General features: G+C 45.0%; 1 protein-coding gene across 1 annotated transcript in view; it reads left to right on the forward strand.

Annotated features, from left to right (window-relative positions):
- The first annotated feature begins 952 nt into the window (after window positions 1-952).
- Window positions 953-12807, forward strand: part of LOC142564737 (neuropeptides capa receptor-like) — a 67852-nt gene continuing 55997 nt past the window's right edge. Inside the window, exon 1 of the mRNA XM_075675878.1 lies at window positions 953-1289. The gene's annotated coding sequence lies outside the window, so the exon portion shown is untranslated. The remainder of the gene's footprint in view (window positions 1290-12807) is intronic.

Consider the following 12807-nt stretch of genomic DNA (forward strand, 5'->3'; position numbering starts at 1 on the left):
TTAGCTCACGTCGACTGCCACAGTGCATCGGAACGGCCTATTACAGCGAATTGTCGTAGTAGTATGCGGCCTCTCAGAAGCAAAAACGAGCAGAGAAAGAATGTGAAGGCGCCAATCCGCAGTCGTTCCATCATCGTCACGCTGCTGTAATTCCGTTGTACGAGTGCCTCCGCCATCATGCCGCTGTCGACACACTGTCGAGATTTCGTTGTCGCGCCGTCGTAGACACGCTGTCGTCATTCACTGGTTCATAATTCGCTTGCACAGTCACACATTTTTTTCCTCACTAATTTCTTCACGCATTCACGCACGCAGACACACACAGACTGGGTCACTGAATCTATATCACGGAGGCATTCGTTCGCTTACATATTCGCGCACTTATTCCTAGCACACTGGCTGACTCACTAACTCGCCCAGTGACTGGCTGGTTTACACCCTCATTACGTCCGCACTCAAGCATTTTCACTCAATTGTTCACTCATTCGCCTATAGTACATACACTAACAAAATGAATGACTCACTCACTAACTCACTCACTTTCGCCAGAGCTACAACATTTGTTCACTTATACGCCCTCATTCGTCCACTAATTGACCCATATATGCACTGGCTGACTGACTGACTGGTTTACTGGCTGGGTGGCTGACTCACAAGCCGCTCACTCATTCACTCACTCACTCACTCACTCACTCAATCTCTACTCGCGCATCTTATTTCATCCCTCCCTTCCCCCCGACGAAATCTCGGGACGGACGGAGTCCACAACTCGGTCGAGAGCGCGAACCGGGCGCGAGAACCCGGCGTTCGAACGCCGAGAGGGAAAGATAGAAGGGGAGGAGGAGCAGGAGCGAGGAAGCAGAGGGTCATTCGAGGGGAGAGGGCGAAAAAAACGCGCAAACCTCGCGTCGCCCTCGGCGCGCGGTCAGAGTCGCTCGGGAAGTGCCCGGAAGAGGATTGCCCAACTTTTACGCCCCCGGTGCCGGGAAGAAAGAAAAAAGCGGGGCACACGGGCCGCGTGCGACCGGGGCGCTTGTTCGCCCGAGCTTGGCGTTGACGTTGAGCCTCCCTGTTTTTCGCGTCCTCCGCCGCTCTGTTTTCGTCCGTGGGACTTCGTGTGGTGGATACCTGCGCAGAGCGTGGTGGCTGTTGTGTGTTCTTGTGCGGGCCCTCTCTCCGACACCCACGCATACGTGTGATTTTCGGCGTCACTTTGTGGCCGGAGTTGTGCGTGGACGAAACGACGGAAGAGAACGCGCGTTGTCATCGCTGGTTCTTTTTTTCTTCTGGTAAGTTAGACCTGCCAAGCACTGAAGCTTGTTTGCTTGCTTGTTCGTAGCTGCTTTAGTGCCTGCTGCGGCTCGGAAAACAAAACGCGTAGTGTCTCAAATCTTCCTTCTGTTCTGTCTGTCTTTCCTCGCTTTGTGGTCTTAAGTTGCGAAGTTGACTTGTTGAAGGCTTGCATACAAAAAAAAAAAAGTTAACGAGAGGTTTCTGCCTGGAAGTCGACAATGGTTTGAGTGTCCAACATTTAAGATATTCTAGGACATAACTACTCAAAACACTGTTTTCTGCCGATGTGGTGCAATGCTGAAAAACATCTCTTCCTCGCCGTGATGACAAGAAAAAAATATCAGGCACAGGCAAAGAAATTTACCTTTTACTAGAAAATGGCAGAAAATTTTGCACGAGGGCCAAATAATATTGCCTTAATCATGAACTTCCATTCAAGTTTATGGGACAGTTTGACGCAGGAGGAGCAGTGCCTATTCTGAGGCATTCTCCGACCAATTCTCGAACCTTCTTTTCGCACTTCTCCGTGGTTTCCATAAATAGCTTACGCAGATTGTTGAATGGTTAATGCCCGCAGTCTTTCTTCCGTATACTTGAATTTAATTCTAGGGTTTTACGGGCCAAAACACCGATTTGATTATGAGGCACGCCGTAGTGGAGAATCCGATAAATTTTGACCACCAGGGACCTTCAACGTGCTCACAATGCCGAGGACCCCATGGGTGTTCCTGCATTTCGCCCCTATAGCATAGAAATGCGGCCGCCGGGGCCGGGATTCGATCCCGCGACCACGTGCTTAGCAACGCAACACCGTTGCCGCTAAGCCACCACGGCGGTTTTCTGTCGCATACTAAAGATGTGCAGGTATATTATTTATTTCTATATTAAGATAAGAAACCAATGGTTGTATTCGAAAATAAGCTCCAAGATTAGTTTATGTCATTGATATGCGTATTACATACTTGTTGATCTACTAGTGTAGTCGGAATGCTATATCTCGGACATATGGGAATCAATGCGGGGACCAGAATCACTACAATTCTGTGTTCCTGAAAGATCCGCGACTGAGCTGTCAGTACCACTAGCTTCAAAATTAGTCGCCCCAAAAATGTTGAAATTCCGGCCGACGTTATCTCTAAAATCGTTCGCGCCATACATTAAGTTTTATAGGCGCTTCTCTTGTATTTTTCTTTTTTATGAGCTTATATATATATATATATATATATATATATATATATATATATATATATATATATATATATATATATATCCACCCTTTCACAAATAGTGCAAGTGAATTCATTGATTCGAATTACACGAAGGGACAAAATATTTGCCCGACAAATTTCAATGCACAATTAACTCCTTAACGAGTTTTGATAATTAACATTACGCCTCAATATTTTAAAGCAAATATTTCAATTCACGAATTGTAGCCGATGGATCCGCTTGGGACGTCTGCATGGGACAAAGTATGCGAACGAATTCGACTAAGTTGTGTTCGCCGGAAGTATTAGTTATCTCGATTATAGTGTAATTCAGGGTGAGACAACTATATTATATTATATGTAGTTTGATCCCGTCAATTAGCGTTTTCAATGGCAAAAGGTGTCGGAGAACAACAGCACACATAAAATTTATTAAAAATTGCACGCGATGAAGGTTACGTGGCGTAAGAAAAACTGTTGAGTAGTTGTTTCAGGTGAAAAAAGAGTTTTCTTTTTCATCAAGCACTAGGATCAACGAAAGAAATATTAGGAGCTAAACGGAAAAAGCGAAAATATTAGGACAAGAGCAGAACGCTTCTAAGAATCAGGTATGTCTAATGATGCGCCGCAATACGTATAGTAATCACGAAAACACCAAAAATAAATGAAAGTAGTGAAATGGAGTACTATTAGTAACGTTACATTATGAACGAAGGTTGTAGTTTAGGGATAAATTAAGCGAGCTCGCCACTCCATATCTGGAAGTTAAGACTTTTCATGGTGTATCTTAATCTGATGTTCTTTTCAGCTTTATGCCGGTACCACGAGATATCCTGATGGGCAAATTTACGAGTAGTTATTTAACAAGGTTTCTTATACCTTGACGCGCTCGTCACTCTACAAATAACACACAACGCCCTTATTGGGGGTTTTCCTATTGAGAACCTAGAATACACACGCGATCAATATCGAGTACAAGTTATTTGGAGTCCGCTTAAACATACCACATCGCCGATCTGTTACTTCTTCTAACGTATCCCAATTCGGCATGCTCTCCTCATTCACAATTATGTTGATCCACGCGAGTGTTCGACACAATCAATTAATTTTGGCGTAATAAAATTACTCTTAATTTGGTTTACGAGCCGCATCGCAAACGTGCCGAAGCTGTGGGCACGTTTGCGCAGCCCACAGCTTCTTTCGCAACATCACCGTGCTCAAACACTGGCTCCCGGAAGTACGCGGTATGCAAATTTACCTTAACCCCAATGCAGGTTCGTAGTCGGTGTTTGCCGTTGACCGTGAAAACGTCGTATGCCCGTCACTGCGGCAAGATCGTTGGCAAACACTCGCCGGTACGTTAAACACAGCCCACGAAGCCTACAAGATCGGGTCTGGCTGCTTAAATAGGAAAACCTTTGCTCAGAGAATGAGGAGTTCGTAAGCTTGCATCCAATCAGCAGGTGTAATCAACATTTTCTTTTTCCCTTCGAGTGAGTTATATTTCGCGGAGAAATTGCAGGCGCCTGCCAGCGACTTTTGTCGAGTATACCCTGCACGTAGTAGACAATCTCAGTGTAACCCACTGATTAAATTATGTGATCGTCCTATGAGTGAAGAGACAGTACTAGAGCACCGTCCCCACCGATCAACGGCTCAGAAGGCAGTGAAGGCACTTTTGTGCTTTCTAAGGACGTCTGGTTTGCGTGAGCGGCTTTAACTAAAGTACAGTCCGTACATGTCTCTACATCTCCTCTCGCTCTTCTCCCTCTTCCCCTTCCCCCTAGCGTGTGGTAGCCAACCAGATCCATGACTGGTTAACATCCCTGACTTCCTATATTCCTCTCTCTCTCTCTCTCTCTCTCTCTCTCTCTGCTCTTAGTCGATCTACTCGATTCCCACAGAGCTGCTCACCTAAACGCTCGAAGGAGCAAAACGGAGTCGTACTGCGCAGACGCAGTAAGCATCCTGTTAGTTTGCTTCATTCTAAGGCATTCGCAGTAGTGCGTACATTTGCGAGTTATTTGAGAAGGCAACGATTGCTCGCAGTGTGCAGATCATAATGGGGCCCGTTATTATGTTAAAGGTGCCTGTCTCGTTGACCATTTAATCACACTGAACACCATAGTGAGGTACAGCTGCGTATTTAGCATGTAGGTAAACGTATACATATTACTAGAAAAACACTGACAGCGCACTTTGCTAACTATAGTGTCTCCCTCTTGTCTCCGTCTGCCGGCGCTAAACTGCGTTACTACACTCTTAGGCAGAGTTACACCCTTTGGGGTGTATCTCTGCCACACAACAATAATCGTCATCTGCCTTGCTTGCGTTTCCTTTCTTGAAAACGCCGCGCCCGCTACTTTCTTGTCGGGAATGCTATGTCATGTTGATAACGCGCATGCCGTTCGTTACTGGAAAGTACCGGGCTCGCCGCGTTAAAGAAAGGAAATGCGGACAAGACAGATGACGATTATTGTGGTATGGCAAAAGGGTGTAATTTTGCTTAAGAGTGTATTGTGAGGAGCATGTGGCTTCGGTCATTACGGCTTCTTGAAGGAAGTTCGGGTGCTTCTTTGTTCTTCCTCGACGAAATACGCAAATATCAAAGCAGCTCGCTGCAATGCGATATCTCATTTGAGATGCACAAAGCGAAACAATGGCGTCGCTGAAACGGGCGTCGCGGCGAAATTGCTCTTCCCCCAGCGCGAGAAAACCTTAAATAAGTTTGGGAAATAAAGAAATAATACTCCACGAGAGGAAAAGCGACGGTTAACTGCCACCCACTAAGCGGGTTTTCAACATTCTCTCACTTCTTTTCCCTGGAGAACACGCTATCAAATACAACATCGCCCCCTTCCAACCTGCCCTCCCCCCACCGTCCGCCTCTGTCTCACTGGGATATTGCTTAGAATTTCGCGACTAAATTGCCCAAGGATCGACAGTGATTACTTTTTTGCATTCCACCATGCATAATGCGAGAGTGAAGCTTAAAGGAAGATTTGAAAATACCACGCTAAGCCGTTGCCAAGGACAACGTGATGCCGCTCTTCGGAGCCGTGTTTTGCCTGCTCATTTGTTTGGCCCCGCTTAAATTTTGCGCCTTCTCCCCGAGTTACAGATTTGCTTCTCCGTTCCCGATTGGTTAGGCTTCACCACCAGGGGCCCAGAAGATTGATTACTCACAGTTAACCGTTAAAAAGGGGATTTAAAGCTCTCGTGCTTATCTCCCCAATACAAAGGAGTGCGATAAAGAAATAGCGCTAATTTCATGATAAATTGAGAGCTGTGCAACTTCACGCGTTTCTAGAGTGAAACAAGGTACGTGTCAACAAATGAAGCACGGAAGAACGAGAGGGTTTGCCGTGTGGAATGAAGAACCATTGCGTACACGTAGGGCTGCCTTTATTTTTGTTTTCGTAAAGTAAAATGCGTGTTTCGGTTGCGTTGAAATCGAGGGTATTATGCGAGCTTCACCTCTTTCTTAAGTCCTCTCTAAGCTTTGCAGAATAGCTGTGGGAAAACGTACACCACGTTTGAGTCGACAACAACAACAAAAAGACACACGCAAAAAAAACAAGCTGCGAAGATGTTTGGGGGTGCCGATGTTGCTTATTTAATTTACCAACGTAAGTTAAACAATTCGTAAATTACCTACACAAGAGTAGACGCTGAAGTGCCCATAACTTTATTTTTTTGCTTATTCACAGACCGTATTCTTCGTTTTTCAGATCGAACAATATATATTTTTTTAAGTTTGCCTGTGATGGATAGCGGTTGCATACTTTATGGTGGACTTTTGGAAGACGTGAATATTACCTGCATGACAAATTGCGGTGTACCGGCATATAATGAGACCAGTTTCCTAAAAAGCCTTCTTATTACTCGGTATTCCAATTTCGAAATTGAATCCTAGCATTTGTGAAGTCAAGTTTGATTAGTAGATTTGCTAAGTTATAAATATTTCTTCTTTTAACATGCGCTACGTTTAAGTTAACAATTTCCGAAGAGTGAATCTCTAGCAGTTGGACATGACATCAACTGACAAAGCAACATATATTTTAGAAGGTCTTGGAGATCACTATCTCAAGATTGATGCTAGCCTGGGGGTTTCTGTCAAGCAGACGCGGCTTCAATACTGGTCTTCCTCAAGTTTGCAGTAGCAACATGGGCCCCAAAGTAAGTAATTAGGTTGATAGCTAGGGGACCTGTTCGAATGCACACATGAACATTGCGGTTTCTCACACAGAAGAAGGGTTCCCACACAGTTATCACACAGGTATCTACCGCCTCTTTGGGTAATCTACTTGAACAGGCGAAATCGTGCAACACGCTCGATGTAATATTCCGAAGATTTGTTCGATCTAAAAAGAAGCACCCGCTACATATAACGTGTGTGCTTGTGTGTTCGTGCGTGTGTTTGAGTGTGTGCGTGTGTGTGTGTGTGCGTGTCTGTGTTTTCTATATCACTTTATCTATCGACATATCGTGCACTCCGTTTGCGTTGCCCTTTTCTCGAGCCACTCGCTATTAGTAACTGTCAGGGAGGAACATCAAAGGTTCCGGCGAAATACACATTTCAATGAGCCTTCCATCTTATTGAGAGGTTACGAAACATTTAAAGATGAAAAGAATGTTTCATTGAATTCGCCGTTCCTCTTTGTTGCACAAGTCTTCCTTCGTCAAAGTAATACGCCCTCTGACCCTGCAGCTCTGGGCAGAGGAACGCTGGCAGAAAAAGAGAACATGCTTTTAAAGACACGTGTAAGCTCCTCACGGGCTACGCCTTCATAAGTGCGCTTCATTTTAAGAGGATCGCTGTGGCTGTCCTTTGGCAACGCATACACTCTCGAGGTTAACGCCCTCGCTCAACAGCTGCATGGCCGCACAGCAGCTGAATACATTGAGAGAGGAGAACACGGACGAAAGGCAGGTATACAAACCAGGACCAAGCGCGGCTGGCTGCACGGCATGAACGGAAAACGTGAAGAAAAGAAGGTTTAAGGAGAAGAAGAGAAAGCCAGGAGTTTATGAGCACAATGGACTCGCTGATACAACGACAGCTTCCAGCCCGGTCTAACAAACGGTCGCTCGATCCGGCTGCACAGGGGAATTGCGGCAGCGCTCTTGTGGTCTTCTTCTCCAGCGCGGATCTGCCAAGCCGATATGTGATACACAGTGTGTCCCAGGATAACGTTAGCCAAGCTTTTCAAAGACAGAAAAAAAAGATATTTACAAAAGAACACACACGTGCAATTCTGAGACCTATGGTGTACGGTCTTAGAGGTGTCACAACCGAACACCGCGAGTTTTAACTTGGTACCTTGCATTATGTATATTAAATATCTTTTTCTTTGATATGCCAGCTCAGCTAACGTTAACTGGGACACCGCATTGTGATAGCAGCCCAAAGAAAACGAGAAGCGAATACACAGGAAACGTTTGGCTGCACCTGACGGGTATTTATTTTTTAGTTCTTGTGTCTTGTTTGTATTATTACGTTGAAATATCGCTATATACTTCAGCGGCCGTGGTACATTAGAGCTGCGCTCGCCTGCTATGTCGGGTGGTGTTTATTCTGTTAACTTTCGCTTTAGCCCACAGAAGTTCAAATATTTTGTGCCCCTCGGCAAGAAATCATTTCAGCAACAATTCGTTCCCGAAGTCTGAGCATTGAATGCGCCATCTATCATGTTTTTCTTCATTCATTGCTTTCAATTTTTTCCTCCATTCTTCAAGTATTCTCCTACTACTGTTATTAGTAGTTATGAGCCAACAAAAGTTTGGAACGTGTTTGTCTGGTAATAATTATTTTGAATGACTCTCATAAGACAACATATTACGCAGTGGTGTGGGTATTAAATGTATATAGATTATCACTACTTTCTGGCGCTTAACGTTCAGAAAGTGCACTGTGTGTTGTGAGGGACGCAGTAGCGAAAGAGCTGACGGCTTTTTTTCTTATTTTGCCATTTTTGTCTTTTTCTTCATTTCCAATCAAACTGAAATGCATTATTGTGTGCTGTTCTTCGGCCCACATAAATCAATTCAATTTTGACCTCTTGGGGGCTCTTTAACGTGCACCCAATGCACGACAGACGAGCTTTATTGAACTCCCACATTCCGTCGAAATGCGGCCGCCGGAGCCAGGATCCAGCTTGCGTGTCCTCAGCAGTGCTAGGGCGAATCGAACCAGCACATTCAGTGGGTCTTCGAGCTGTGCACGATAACTGCTACTACACGCCCGACTTTTAACGCGACAGCGTTAAGGAGCTCGTGTCGCAGAAAAGCCGGTGTCGTCGGCGTCGGTGTCTGCGGCGTTGGCCGTGCGCGATAAATCCCAGCAGGCACTTCATGAATAAAAAACAACTTGCAAGATGGGCTGGGTGGGAATCGAACCAGGGTCTCCGGAGTGTGAGACGGAGACGTTACCACTGAGCCACGAGTTCGATGCTTCAAAGCGGTACAAAAGCGCCTCTAGTAAACGCGGTGTTGCCTTATAAACGAGCTGTTTCTAAGGCTCAGGCGTGCGTCGCTTGCTCAGGCGCACATTTTTAATGCGATAAACTACTGTAATCTAGGCAGTGAGTTCCCCCACGCAAAGCCATGCGCAGTAGGAAGAAAAAGGGCCTGAGCATTGTAGCTGTGAGGTCAGCGATTTGTTAAAAAGAAAAACAACAAACGAAAAGCTTAGCGCCCCCCCCCCCCCCGGCTTATCCTATACTACTCCTAATGCTGTTCTACTTAGGTTTCAGCGACACTTTTAATGTCGTTGAACTTAAGGTCCAGTTATAGGTAGAAAGACGCGTACAAATATTGTCCACTTACATTGAACGTCGTTTCACGCGAAATCAGAAAATATCTGGAATGGCGTTGTCATATACTTAAACTTACTAATAATTAAAATCCCACAACAATTAGTATGTGGAACTTCGTTCCAGTGATATTGACAGGGTCGTTCCAAATGGTGTTCCACGTACCTGTACCTATTGTCAGAAACGTCCTTCCTTCCACCCAGCTGTAACTGGAACCATGCATGTTGAAATAAGTGGAGATGAAGCCCGCAACACTTTATTGGTATGCAAATTTTCAAAGTGAAAAAAAAAACACAGGAACACCACTATTAGCACTATGCCGTTTCTTATAGTTTGCGATTTTACGTATGATGGCACCTCATTTAGATAAACGCAAATTTTCGAAAAATTTTATTTCGCTTCTAGCTGGGACACAAGAGGAGCTACATGAAAAATGCATAAGCGCACTAGGAGGCCACGGCTAAAAGAATACGTTTCCAATGAAAGCGGATGGTGGGGAGCCACATCCTATGCCTTCTTCGTATAACTATTGATCTCAGTAATTGGCTTAAGGTAACGAAGGAACCGCCGAAGCCTGACAGCTCTTCTTTTATAGTTAGCCCGCAAAAGAAAATCACCTCCGGTGTCACGGTGAGTAGACAGCTTCATAACTGAACCCTCACACTTGGCGAGCTGAAATACAAAAGGACCGCAACATCATCCTTGGGTAAACCAAGAGAACATTTCACGTGACGTATGGTTTACGCTAAATGCCCAAATAGCTACAGCTATCTATCAAGCTTTGTACACCTAGAACGGAAATGTACATCATGTAACATAACGAAATGGATACAAATGATAATATTGAAATGTGCCCTTCATTGCACAAAAAGGGAATAAAATTTACCGCTTATACATTTTCATGTTTAGTCTGCTGACTAATATAACACCGCCTATTGCACAGTGCTTCTAAATTGGTTAAATGAAAGTACTCTCCTCTTCGACCAAGAAAGGATGTTTTCTATAACCCACAAAGTCCAGTACGAAGCGACGTTTCCTCCGATGCCCCGTTGTTTCCCGGTCCACCTTAAGCGCAATCATTTCGTACTGTTTCTCTTGTAAGCACCCTATCGAAAAAATTCCAAACTTTGAACCCACGCGCGTCTCTTTAGTGATCGAAAGAAGGTCGATTCTGAGTGGGACGGTCAGTAATTTAGGACGTGTTAAAATGCGCCAACACCTCGGTCTGAACGGCCCCATTAGCAGTGGCTCGCCCAAGTTCCCGTCTTTCCGCTGCGTGTTGTCGCTCGATGAATTCGCCCGAGTCAGCGGATAGATAGTAACTGTGTTTTTGAACTTCAACGGAATCATCAGGCAGTTGTCAATTATGCGAGCCGCTGTGGCCACTAATGAGCTTGCATTATTACTGCTAAAATGTCTATCTCTCCCTTTCTTGCATTTTTTTCATGTTTTTTTTTTTTTTTGCTGCTGCTGCTGCTGCTACTGTTGATATATCTGGAGCGAGGACGTACTTTTCCTCATTTTTTTTTTTTTTTTGCTGCTGCTGCTACTGTTGATATATCTGCAGCGAGGAAGTACACCGAGATGATGATCAATGGCGTTCTACATCGAAAGCGTCAACAGAGTCCGTGCAAAATATCCATCTAGAAAAGCTGTGAGAAATCGCGTGCCTTGCCTGATGGGAACCACGTTGTCATAAGCAACGGCGAACCGCAGCACATTTAGGCGCCCATGATTCCTGTTGGTATGGCACACATTCTACTTAAGGTTTATTGTGAAAACAATGCACGAGCTGCCGCCTTTAAATGTCGAATTCTTCTCCCAGCTATCAAAATCCACTTTATTTCGAACACACTAGTTGGTGGCCCCGTGGCAAAAAGTTGTTGCAGAGAGCTTGACGGGACCTGGGGGCCTACAGAGAGCAACAGGCAGTGGATTTCACAAATTCTAACAATTGTAAATACTTACAGTCATTATGAAGAAGACATGAACTTGCTTGATACATATACAACATACATGGTGGACACTATCGCAGAAATTCATAAACACTGCAGGAAATGTAGCAGCCAGGAGAAAAGAGACAAAGTTCATTGCTTCTGTCTGTCTGTCATCTGTTCTGTCTTCTTATAAAGGCATTGATCCAGAGAGATTGCAACAAAAATCATATCGGCTAATTCATTTCTACGTGTTCTACGGCAAGAAATAAAAAAAATCATTATGATACGTGGGTGAACAAAAGTGATAGTCAGGGAATGCAGTAAAATCTCAGTTTACCAAAACCCAATTTTATGAAATTTTCGCATTCGCAACACGCTTCCGATTCCCCGACACATATTCGTTGAGCCTTGAAGACCTCGAAACAATGAACTACGCTCAGCAACTCGCCCAATTTAACGAAGATTTAGGGGGAACGTTTGGTAAAATATGGACATGGCGTGGTTCAGTTGACGAGAGAGCATCGGTTGACGCGTTAAGAAGGAACGCAACACGTGATTAACGGGCTCACTGACTAAAATGAGTGCAGTAAATATATGTGTGCGCGTGTGTGCTTGTGCGCCTGTGTGTGCAACGAAGCTCTCCATGCATTGAAATCAATTTCAGGCTTCATTGAACTCATGAAACCAATGTTTAACTTTATTATGAAATAAAGCAAACAGCTTCATTCTATAGCAGTAACTATGGGGACACTAACCCCTACAAGCTAGCTTCCGGGGACCGAAACTTCATCCCCAAGCCGTTATGATGTGAGGACTAGTATGTCACTCTCTTTTACTCATCTTTTAGAAGTCACAGGCTTTGCGCTATTCGCGAAAAAAGGCAGCAAACCCTTTCGTCGCTGGAGCCCATTTCGTGAGATAGCTCGTGCCAGCGTGTCTCGGCGTGACTTGAGCTCATCGGAGAAGTCCACGAATACGCCTTCCCGTCAGTGCGATAAAGAGAACTGACTCAACAGTACGCACAGCGCGCTGTAGACGTAGCCAGAACATCGCGTGGTCCCACCGCAAACGTCAACTACAACGAGTGCCACCCACGACAACGTCTGAAATCGACGTGCGGCAAGCTTCGAGCGAACATCGCATCATGTGTTGGGGCCATGGACCGTGCACCTCCTGAACAAAGGAAATGCCTTCGATTTCCCCTTTGGAGGAATAATTGTTTGCCCACGATCAAACTCAAACTCATAAATGGCGGAAGTGCGTGCGTGAGTCAGCCTTCGATTACCTGGCATAAGGAAGAGATCAAATGCCTTAACAGTTACCTCTCACGTAGGCCGCCACGTGTTCCCGATTGACACGTGGTGCTACCATTCCAGAGCATGCGCAGATGAGTTTTGTGTCTTCATTCTTTTTTCGCCGCAGTGCTTCCTACATTTGATAGTCGGCGTTCCTGTTGTCCACCTGTCTTTTCTTGTGTCCGTGTATGCACGCCTTACCCTTCTTTGCATTATGAATCCTTACCAGCTAGCTCAGCTTTCTGTCGTTCTAAACTCA

This window comes from Dermacentor variabilis, chromosome 11, assembly GCF_050947875.1.
Source record: "Dermacentor variabilis isolate Ectoservices chromosome 11, ASM5094787v1, whole genome shotgun sequence".
Lineage (NCBI taxonomy): Eukaryota > Metazoa > Arthropoda > Arachnida > Ixodida > Ixodidae > Dermacentor > Dermacentor variabilis.